Source organism: Drosophila grimshawi, unplaced genomic scaffold (genome assembly GCF_018153295.1).
Source record: "Drosophila grimshawi isolate 15287-2541.00 unplaced genomic scaffold, ASM1815329v1 contig_44, whole genome shotgun sequence".
Taxonomy (NCBI): domain Eukaryota; kingdom Metazoa; phylum Arthropoda; class Insecta; order Diptera; family Drosophilidae; genus Drosophila; species Drosophila grimshawi.
In genome coordinates, this window is record NW_025063240.1 from 4,081,370 (window position 1) to 4,092,123 (window position 10,754).

At 38.7% G+C, this 10,754-nt stretch overlaps 1 protein-coding gene across 12 annotated transcripts in view; it reads right to left on the bottom strand.

Moving 5' to 3' along the window:
* The window catches only part of LOC6557156 (potassium voltage-gated channel protein Shab), a 57,053-nt gene extending 49,411 nt beyond the window's left edge, over positions 1-7,642 (bottom strand). For 5 of the 12 annotated variants that reach the window (XM_032743529.1, XM_032743533.2, XM_032743532.2 and 2 more), the window contains exons 1-2: positions 7,392-7,642; positions 4,213-4,447 (exon numbers count right to left, since the gene is read on the bottom strand). The gene's annotated coding sequence lies outside the window, so the exon portion shown is untranslated. Of the gene's footprint in view, positions 1-4,212; positions 4,448-4,989; positions 5,146-7,391 lie in introns of those variants that run through there. The other 7 variants (XM_032743537.2, XM_032743536.2, XM_032743534.2 and 4 more) reach the window with 4 other exon arrangements.
* Between the last annotated feature and the right edge of the window lie 3,112 nt (positions 7,643-10,754).

Consider the following 10,754-nt stretch of genomic DNA (forward strand, 5'->3'; position numbering starts at 1 on the left):
AATTCAGTGAAGCAAAACTATTATTATAGATGTACAATAATTAAAACTCAGAATAAGAATATAAATTAATATTAAAAAATATTAATAAGAGCACTTTATAATGAAAGTGTAAAGCATAATTGCAAAATTATATACAAAGCATTCGTTTCAGTTGTTGACAACGAACACATAAAAAGCTTCAAATTAAATTTTAAAGAGTAAATCTCTTCCTGAATATATCGGAGTACATAACAAATAAAATAAAATAAAATATGAAACACATATTTAAATGATAAAAAGAGGTCAGAAAACAATAGACAAGTCGAATGTATCTTTATGTATTTGTGAATATATAATAAAGGCCAAATATTTTAAAGTCGAACTGCAGAGAAAAGTTCGGAAAAGGCAGCTTTGTTACCTGTAAGGCAACAAACAGCTTACATAACATTTTCAGGCATCACCTGCAGGTCTCTCAGCAACTGTCACAATTTAATTTTTTTTTTGTGGAAACCTTATCAACGTGACGTGCAAATGTATTCAATTAACGTTTCTCACAGTCTTCTACCCTTTATTTTAATTAAGAAATGTTCACTTTTTCATTTCGTTTTACGTTTCTATCCGCATTTTGTGCTGTCAAAAACTTGCCCCATTCTGCGCCGCCAACCCCTTTGTGGCTGCAGTTTGACAACTTCCACAGCCGTAAGCAATTGCATTTGAACGTTTAAGTGCTGCTCGCTTCGCCACAATTGCTGACCCACAAACAATCATATCTGCACATGGCCAAGAAGAGCAATTATTTGCAAGTAACGGTTTTTTCTTTGTGCTGCCATTTAGCAAAAGTGCTTTGCCACTTGCGATTGTATCTAGTCAAAGTTGCCAAAACAACGGAACCGGAGCACAACCGGATACGGAGCAGGAGACGAAGGCATATCTATGCACAGATGACCAAATAATTAATCTTTTGGGCCACACTTCTGTTTTATGCCTACCGCATTTAGGGCTTAAGATTAATTACATTGTGTATACGACGCGTTTGAGGGCTCGTCCTTTCAAGGCGTGAGCAATTGGCACTCAATTTATTCGTTCTTAAATCTCAACGCAAATAAAGACATAAGCAAGTACGAGTACTATATAAATATGCATATGTGAGTGTGGATTAAAAACATGAGAATTAATAATACATAAACTGAGGCTCAGACTACAAATGCGGCTCCAGCAGTCTGCGGCAGGACAGGACTCAAGCAATGGCAGGCTGTCAGGATTTGGTATGCCGGGTTGGGTGGGCTTTGCCGCTCCAATTGCCCAATTGAAAGAGAAATTTGTGGCGCGCTACCGTTTTCTTGGCAGCAATTTCGTGACCTGCCGGCGACAAACAAGCGCTAAAGGGGCACACGGCACGAAAGTTTTGACGGCTTCTGCATGCCAACACCGCCCACGACTCGTACCACTCTCCCCCTACTGAGCCCAATTGTGTTGCTCGCGCTTTAAGCCAGCTTTGGTAACGCCCACGTAAACAATCCTTTTCTTTTTTGGGGGTTGTGTGGGGTGTCTTCTTCGATTGTGGCATGTGCACCTGCAGAATGCAGAATGAAGAATTGCGAATGCAGAAAGCACTTTGTGGCTCCGCTGTCAGCAACGGTGACTATTGAACTCCCACGCGGAACGAGAACGTCGCATGTGTGCCAAAAAAACAAAAAAGGAATGCGAAACGTGAGCTCGAAACTTGCACAGAGTTGCTGCCATTGATTTTTATCGCACTACATACATAAGTGAAGACGACGCAAGACATGAAAGTCAATAATAAATAAGAAGCATGAATTCGACGGCAGCGATACTATTCTGACTATAGTTGTAGATACAATAGGAATGGGAAATGTTGCGGAGATGTAAAGAGTATATAACTTACGTATTTTCGAAATTTAATGGCATAAAAAATAGTAAATAAAATAGATATTAATTTAGGATAACCAATAAGGAACAGGCATTTATTTTTTAAATGTATTTATTTTATAAATTTTATATCTTTTATAATAAACTAGAGCTATTCATAGTTTTCAAAGCGATTTTCTATTTGTTTCTACTAACCCGTGAAGTTCAGTTAGATATGTATTTATATGCGTGATAATATTTATAGGATATGTATACCTTATACGGCATGTGAATCGAATAATGTCGAATTTGCAATATTAACTGAATTATTCTTGATATTTTATGTAATTTTTAAGTAAAAGCATTTCCCTTAAAGACTCGCAACAATATAAAAAATATAAAATACAATTCCATTATGCTTTTTAATTTATTAGAGAGCATTATAAATTTAAGGAAAATTGAGACACTGCAAAACAGAAACAAGAACAAAGTAAAGAAGACTTTTTGCAAATCATTAAAAGCGCACTCAGATGTGGAATCTAGTGCACATTGTAAATATGGGTATATCTCAGTGGCTAGTAAACCATGACAGGCTACTAAATATATATCTGTTGGCAATATATTGAGCTAGTAGCACATACCTATATATAAAACATATCGTGTAGTTCGGGGCGCTGTCGCTGTTTGTCATATGCACACTCGGCGCCTTGCCAAATATTGATTATGCCTTCAAAAAATGAATGGAAGTGCGCTTCGCTGACTTTGGCTAAGTGGAGAAGGCCGAGACGGAGCGGGTGCTAAAGTTTGCCAACGTATGCGCGTCATCAGGCAAAGGACATCCGGGATAGCTACTGCACAAAGGGACTAAACTAAAACTAAACTATGCATATACTAAAGATAGCCTCAAAATGTCAAGTGACCTGGCACTAGTAAAATCAACTTTGGCCTTTGCCAAGCTAACAACATTAATAGCCCAAATAAGCGCCTCTCCCAGATATGTGTATATCGCAGCTGTCACACTAATGGCGAGACCATCAGCGAATGGCAAAAGTTGTACAGTTTAATGTCGCATGACGCTTAAGAATTATTCGCATTTATCGACAGAGTTTAAAAGTGTTCACAACTTTTTGCGGTGGCTCATTGACTTAAGCTGCCAATCAAAAGAGTTGAATAAGTCAATGTCCCTTGTGATTGACAACCAGCTGCATGATAATTAGTGAGAAACAAATTATTGTATATATATATAAAATATGTGTATGAAAAGCCTATTGGAACTTTAAGAGTACCTTTAGAAATTTTTAATTGCTAGCAAAATAAGTTATTGCTTATTAGATGGAACTAAGTGTTAATGAGCCAACCCGGATTGAATCAAGCATTTATAAGAAGGAAATACATAGTTATTTTGTGGCAATTGTAGTGCATAAGCTTGACATAGACTAAAATTTAAGGTGTATCTCATTGAAGAGCACAAGTTACTTGTAAATGCTCATGTTCAGCTATTTTCAATGCAATGCAACTTAATGGGTGCGGCCCCAAATTGGTTAAGACACCTTTTAGCCACGCCCAATGGCTGACAATGAAATTGCAGAAAGCCGTTAAGAACCGTGCAACATCTTCCTGTCACATTTGTTTACACTGGCATACTGGCTGCAGCAGCAACAGCAGCAGCAGCTTTGTTGTCGTGTCCACTTTTATCACCTGTGAGCTTTTGCTGGGTCTTTGCATTTTATGGCATTGATGGGCGCGCCTTCACTCAAGTTGTCAAGACTCATAAATTTGGACAGCACTCCCTGATTATCAGCAGTAGGATGGCCGCTTCAGCTGATTGCTTATCAGACGCACGTACAAACTGCACAAATAGTCAGAATGGCCAAAACCAGAACGGCTCTAATGCCGTTTGACAACTTACAAATGTGTTTGCTCAGCTCGTGTAATTGTTAACGATAAAGAAAGCGCCAGACAAACAACAAGTATAACAAAAACACAAAAAGTTTATAGGGTGTCTGTTGTACCCCTTCCCAGTGCTAACTGGCACTACTGCTAACTGCCACATGGGGTATTATTTGTTGCTAGTAGCGATGTGAAGTACGTAAAGTACGTAAAGTAGCATGTCAAATTAGAGCGCTAATTGACTCGCAAAGGGGTTGCAAAGGCGTGGGGCCAAAGCAATATGCAAATTTGCCAAAATTAGTCGAAAATATCGATTGAATTAACATAATTTCTTAGCTGCCTAACATTACCCCAGCAACAATTACACACACACACCGCACACCAACACCCCATGTGTACGAGGAAAACACAAAATGTAATATTCGGGCATGCTTATTAAAATTTGCAAGTCAAACGTTGTTTTTGTACACTTACCTGGCTAGAAATACACGCACAGTTGAGTATAGAGTTATATATATATATATATATATATGTGTGTGTATGCAGGTATAATAGGCTATAGTTAACAGTGAGAGTTTTGCTTAGAGTTGGAAACGTCGCTTGATTTTTCAAGCTCACGCACTGAGACGCATTTTCTTGTTTAGCTGCTGTGGCTTACATTTTCCGCTTTTCCAATTTCTTGTCACAGACACACGCGCGCTTTATGTGGCTACAAATAAAAAACATATATGCATATAGATTTCGACATATACTGTATATTTACTCTATACTTTTTCACTTGGTTCAAAATTATTGCACTGGGCACGCACACACACACACATAACAGCACTGGATAGTAGAAGAAGTAGTAGTAAAAAAAACTAACAAAGGAAATAATGGAAGCAAAGGCAAACATTCGGGGAGTTAGTGTCAAATAAAAACTTATTTGGTTTGTCATTTATGATAATGCGTATACGTCCTGCTGGTCACGGGTTTTTCACTATGAAATTTACAGAAGTCACAGGCTCAGTTGTTTCCGTTATTCGCGTTCACGTCGTCCTTTTGTCTGCTTTGCTGTACGCCTATCTGTCTGCGTTTTGCTTGTCTCCCTTTTTCCTATACGAATGTATGTGTGTGTGCCTGTGTCTGTGTGTGTGTGTCTGTGTGTGTGTGTGTGTGAGTTGTGGTGTTGTTCGTGGTACACGCCTTACTTTCAAAGCACATTCAAACGCACACAATAATGAAATATATTTATTTTTTGTTTCGGCATACTTCAAACACTTTCCACTCGTGCTGCACTCAATTTCTAAATTTAATTTGTTGCTAGTTTGGTTGGTTGTCAAAAATTGTTTAATTATTTAGTTTAGATTTGCATTTATAGATGCCATACGAATTGATTTGGTTTGGTTTTGGTTCGGATTCATATTTATCCGCTATGCACAATTTCCAGCACAAGACACTCCAAAGTTTAGCCACGAACTGAGCCAGCCAAGGCGAAACTTCACATCAAGAAGCGAAAAACCGAAAAGCGCACACAAGAAAGGAAAACCGAAACGAGAGGACTTCCTTTCCAATGCCTGCGTACAATCCTTTGTACGAGGACGAAGCGCAAAGTTTACTCGGTGTGCGGAATGTGTTATTTTGGAAGCACTTGAATGTGTTGTTGCCTGGAAGAAGTCTCGCTCTCTCACACACACACACACACACACACACACACACACACACACTCTCTCTCCACCTCTATCTCTTTGGCAGTTACTTGCTCTCTCTATTTCCAACCATATTGCGCTCTCTCTCTCTCTTTCTGTCTCTCTCTCTGTCGGCTGGTGTGCGTGCTGTGGCACTTGCTGCCTGATATTATGCGTGTCCTGCGCTTTACTCTTACACACACTCACACACACACACTCACACACACACACACACGCACTTTCACTGCCTTCTCAATTAGTGTTGATGCAAACTTTGATTGCCAACGGTCTTTTTTGTTAGTCACTCAATTAGAACCGCATTTTGTTTTAAGTATTTCTTTCAATTCGAAATTTATTTGTACACTTTTCAAACAAAACAAAAACACTTTTTAAGAATTTATTTATTGGCCATGCTTATGCTTTTTGTGTGTGTGCGGGCGCACAAAGCGTTAAAAATAGATGCCACAGGCCTCGCCAGCAGCAGCGGCAACGACAACGTCAACATCGACGGCAACTGCGACAGCGACAGCATCAAGTTCAGATAGCGCTGATGGATAGACAGGCAGACAGACAGACAGACGAAAAACGCACCACGGACGCTGCACGAGGCGAGTGGAAGTTGAAACTTTTGACCTTAGTCAAGTGAAAACGTGACAATACACATCTATGTGTATGTATGTGTGTATGTGTGTGTGTGTATGTGTGTATTTGTCTGTGTTCGCCTTGCTGTAAACGGCTTATGCGCCTAATTGGCCAGGCCGCCCTTTTGGGCCAATTTAGTCGAGGCGCCCTGACGAATTATTAATGCAACTGCACGTTGCTCGACTAATGGCCAAAACTACTGACGACCCCTGACTACTAGCTAATTACCGTTTGCTGCATTAATAATAAGTTGTGAGCGTTCTGCGGTTAGTTGCCCTTCGTTTCATTTCGTTTGTTTTAAGAGGCGACGATGTCGCCGCGCCCTGTTTGCTTTGACGCATACTCATGAATTTATGCCCATAACCCCCTTTATCTAACCCCTACCCAGCCGCCACTTTGTTGCCTGCTGCTCAACGCTTTTATGATTATTGCGACGCCGCGTCTGCGTCTGCCCCGTGTTTTTTATTTTTGCGTTTTTCTTCTTTTTTTTTTTTTTTTTGGTTTTCCAAACTGACGCCAGCGACAACATCTGCCCCTCATTTGTGCCCCGAAAGCACCCACATTCCCTGCTCCACCTCCACATCCACCGACTGTTGTCAATCATAAGGCCAACCCTGTGAAGGAGATTTTGTTTTGGTTGCTGCTGCTTAGGCTGCTGTTTGGCAATTTGTTGTGTGTTGTTTGCCTATTTTTCGATTTGTGTGCCATTTATCTACTGTAAGTGGCCGTCTGGAATCGAAATCTGGGTAGGGCCAAAATGAGGGGCGGGAGGTGGGGGAGTGAAAGTTATGTTGCGGATGCTGTGGGCATTATTAATGTGCGGACATTTGATTGCGGGCCCCCATGCACCACTTAGGATTAGACAACACACGCACTACACACACACACACACACACACACATACACAGAATATAGTTTGTGTGTGTCCTTTTGGCTGGTGAAAATCAAGTGAATGCTTGGCAGAACTGTAGAAAAAATCAATGGATTGCCTTTGGCCGCTGTTTTCTGCACTTTTAAACGCGTCACTACAAATTTGTGATTCAACAATAACAAGAACAACAACCACAATATTTTGCAGCTGTGTGTATTTGTGTGTTTGGTTTTCTTGCTATTTTCTTTCATTTTTTTTTTTGCGTGTCCCTCGAGTGCTTTTTGTCGCACTTGATTTATTTGACGCTTTAAGCTTAATTTTACTTTCTATTTATTTATTCTATTTCATGCATTTGTCGAGCATTTTTCAAGAATTTTCTCAGCACATTTCGTTTAATTTTCAATATATTCAATATATATTTATATTATATTTTTTTTGGCAGACTTTTCGCGACACTTTTTACTTGCACTTACACGCATCGGAAACGGCAATGGAAACCGCATCGAATTCGGTTTTCAAGGTAAGAACCAAAGCGGGCTGCATTAACATTAAATCGCTTGCACACACACGTTGTTTGTTTTTTTTTATATATATTTTTTTGTATATTTTTTTTTTTGTTTTTGATATTTGTTGTACTGTGCGTTTTATAGTCGAGAATTTAGTGTGCTCTGCAAAACACGACACGTCCGTTTTCAGCTGTGGCCGTTACTCCACTGAACACCGAACATCGAACACTGAACACTGAACACAGAACACTGAACTGATGATGGCGCTGGCAATGGCGACCACATCAAGTTCTTTTCACAATAGAAAAACTTTTTCTCGCTACTCGCTCTTTTCGCTTTCGTTCTCACACTTTCGTTCACTCTCTCTCTCTCTCTCTCGCGCGCTCTCGCTCTTCCATTCCTCTCTGCCGCTGACTCTGTCTCTGTCGCTGTCAGTCTGTCTGTCTCTTTCAGTGTTTGTCGGTGGCATTGCTTTTGTTGCTGCTGTTGCTGCTCTGAGTGATAAAGCAAAAAGCGAGCCAGACCCATAGAACGCGTTAATTTTCGTCAGCTCCTTCTGCTAGTTAATTTTTTTTTTTTTGTTCCTTTTATTTGTTTCATTCATTGTCAAGTTTTCATATTTTGTTGTTATTTTCCTTCTCTTTGTGTTTTTTTTTTTGTTTCTTGCTGTTTATCACACTGCTATCAGTTAGTAGGAGCTGGCGCATTTTTTTGCCTTTTTCGTGGGTTTTATTATTTATGGTCACTTTGTTGGGGCACGTGACAGTTCATTATAATTTAAAGCATATGGATGTGCTTTCTTTTATATTTGCTTTTTATCGCTTACTTAATATGTGAAGGCATAAAGCATGTGTTTGTGCGTATCTGTGTGTGCTTCTGTCAAAAGAAAAGTTTTTTTTCATTTCCGGCGGCAATGAATATAAATTACAAATCGTATGGACGCATATTGAATTGATGGTTAAGACTAAGCGTCTATATGAGAAAAACTACTAGCTGCTACTTATCGCATTAAATGGGATACTGGGATAAATTCAGCTGTGTAACTTTACTTAGAAATTAAAGTGCTTTATTCATTTTACAAATCGCTTAAAATATAAAAGTGTTCCATTCCCAAATCTATTTATTAAACTTTTATTAAGTTAATCATTTCTGTAATTATGTACTAATTTGACAAACTCTATTAAAATAAAAAAAAAAACTTTATTTTATTGTTAGAAATTAACAACAACAAAAACGGTTTATTTTCAAACATTTTTTAAATTATACGCGTTACATACTTATTTCATAGCAATCAGCTTTTGCACTGAGCAAACTGTTCAAAGCAGAGAACACAACCAACAGCTCCAGCATGACAGCTACCTGACAGACTATGACACGCACTCGTTTTTCATGCGACTTACGTGCGTTTTCCGCTATATCTCTGAATAACATAAAAAGTTATTTGATGTCTCATCAATTAGGCAACAGCTGATAGGTTAGTGCAAAATAAATGATAGTGACACTAACTCGGCGCATACACACATATATCGGACACCATCAATACTGATGCCCAGAGAGACGGCAGTTGATGTTTTCATTAGACAACGACAACGATGACCACGCAATAGGCCAGACAGACAATAGGCCAGACAGTTAGCCGGTTGGCCACTTGGTCACTTGGCCAGTTGCCAAGTCTCTAATTAACAGTTTCGTAATTGAAACTAAGCCTTCGCCGGATAATGGGTTGGGGATGGGAATGGAAATGGGAATGGGGAGAGCGACAGTATGGCCCTACAATGAGTTACGTGTGTTTGCAAATGGTCCCGATAATTTTGGAGAAGGGTTTTTTGATTAATGAGCGCCTTAAGTGATACTGGGCAGCTTGTGCCCCGGACTGAGCATTCAGCTGAGAGAAAAAACAAGCCCAGCTGATGAAGTCACTAATTTGACTTAAAAACGCATTAAAAATCATTTTCGATAAAAACAACCACAGAAAAAAAAAAACTGCTGATCACGCATAGCATCCAATTGGCCAAAGCAACCGTAGTGACCAATTCGCAGGGTTTTTCCGTATTTGTCGACATGCCCGTAGTCGGAGTCACACTCACAATCATAGTCACAGGCCACTTGTCTATTTCTAGCTCTATGTTATGTGAAAGTTTTGCCAAAAACAAAAGTCGCCCAATTTGTAATATAGAGCAACTTTGCTTCAAAGAAATTACCAGTAACTTCTATTAAGATTACCCTATGAACATCGTAAGAAACTAAGGTATAACTTACATGAGCTTATATGCATTACTTACTGAGACGATTTGAAATGCACGCAATAGAAATCATTGTTCAAATCTAGGAATTGATTTTTCAAGGAAATGAGCAAATCAGATCAAATCAAAAGAAATTGTACCCGGATTCTCGACAAAATTCTGAGCATATTCTTCGTATTTCACTAAATTGTTAATACAGCAAGATATTTTACGAATAAATTTTAAATAAATTAATCTTTGGGTCGAAATTCAAATAAAATAAAAATAAAAAGAGTATTTGAAAAAAAGCGTTAATGAATATTGAATCACATCTGTCCAAATAAATTGATTTAAATGGCCATAAGAAAATGCTGATCCTCTGTTTGCAGCCCACCCACAATTATGCGTGGTCTTCAAGCAGTATTAAAAAAAAAAACGAAAACGCCTTTTGCATAAGACAAAGAAGTTGTTGGCTGAGTTGACAGTCAATGTTTGCATTAAAAAAAAGAGCTCTGCCAAAAAAATAAAAATAAAACATAATAAAAAATAAATAAATAAAAACGCCAGAAAAGAGAGAAACAGTGAACAGCAGCATCAAAGCACGCAGAAAACAGATAAAAGCCTGAAATAACCTTCATTGGCCATAAAAATCAAAAGCAACAGCTAACAATGAAATGTGTCTATTGGCCACAAACAAAAGCAGCAACAAACAAATGGCAGTGAGCAAAAAATAAATAACAAATTAACAATTTAAATAAAATCACTTTATTACAGTTTCGCATATTCGCGACAATGTAAAGTGAATAAAAATTGACAATAAATTTTAAAAAGCCATGTTGTTTGAATGGCTGTGCGGGCAGCTAATGAACTTCCGGTCTTTACTTATAGCCAATGCGATGCATACAACCTGATTATGACCAAAAAAAAGATGGGCAAAGCCTTAATATGATGCACAATGAATCACTTTGGCCAAGCGCACCAAAAGTTCATAGGTTGAGCTCCGATCAGAGCTCCGAGCTCAGACCTGATATTCCCTCTTTCTCTCTCATTCGTTCTCCCTCTCTTTCTCTCTCTAACTCTCTCTTTCTCTCTCTACCTCTGTCTCTCT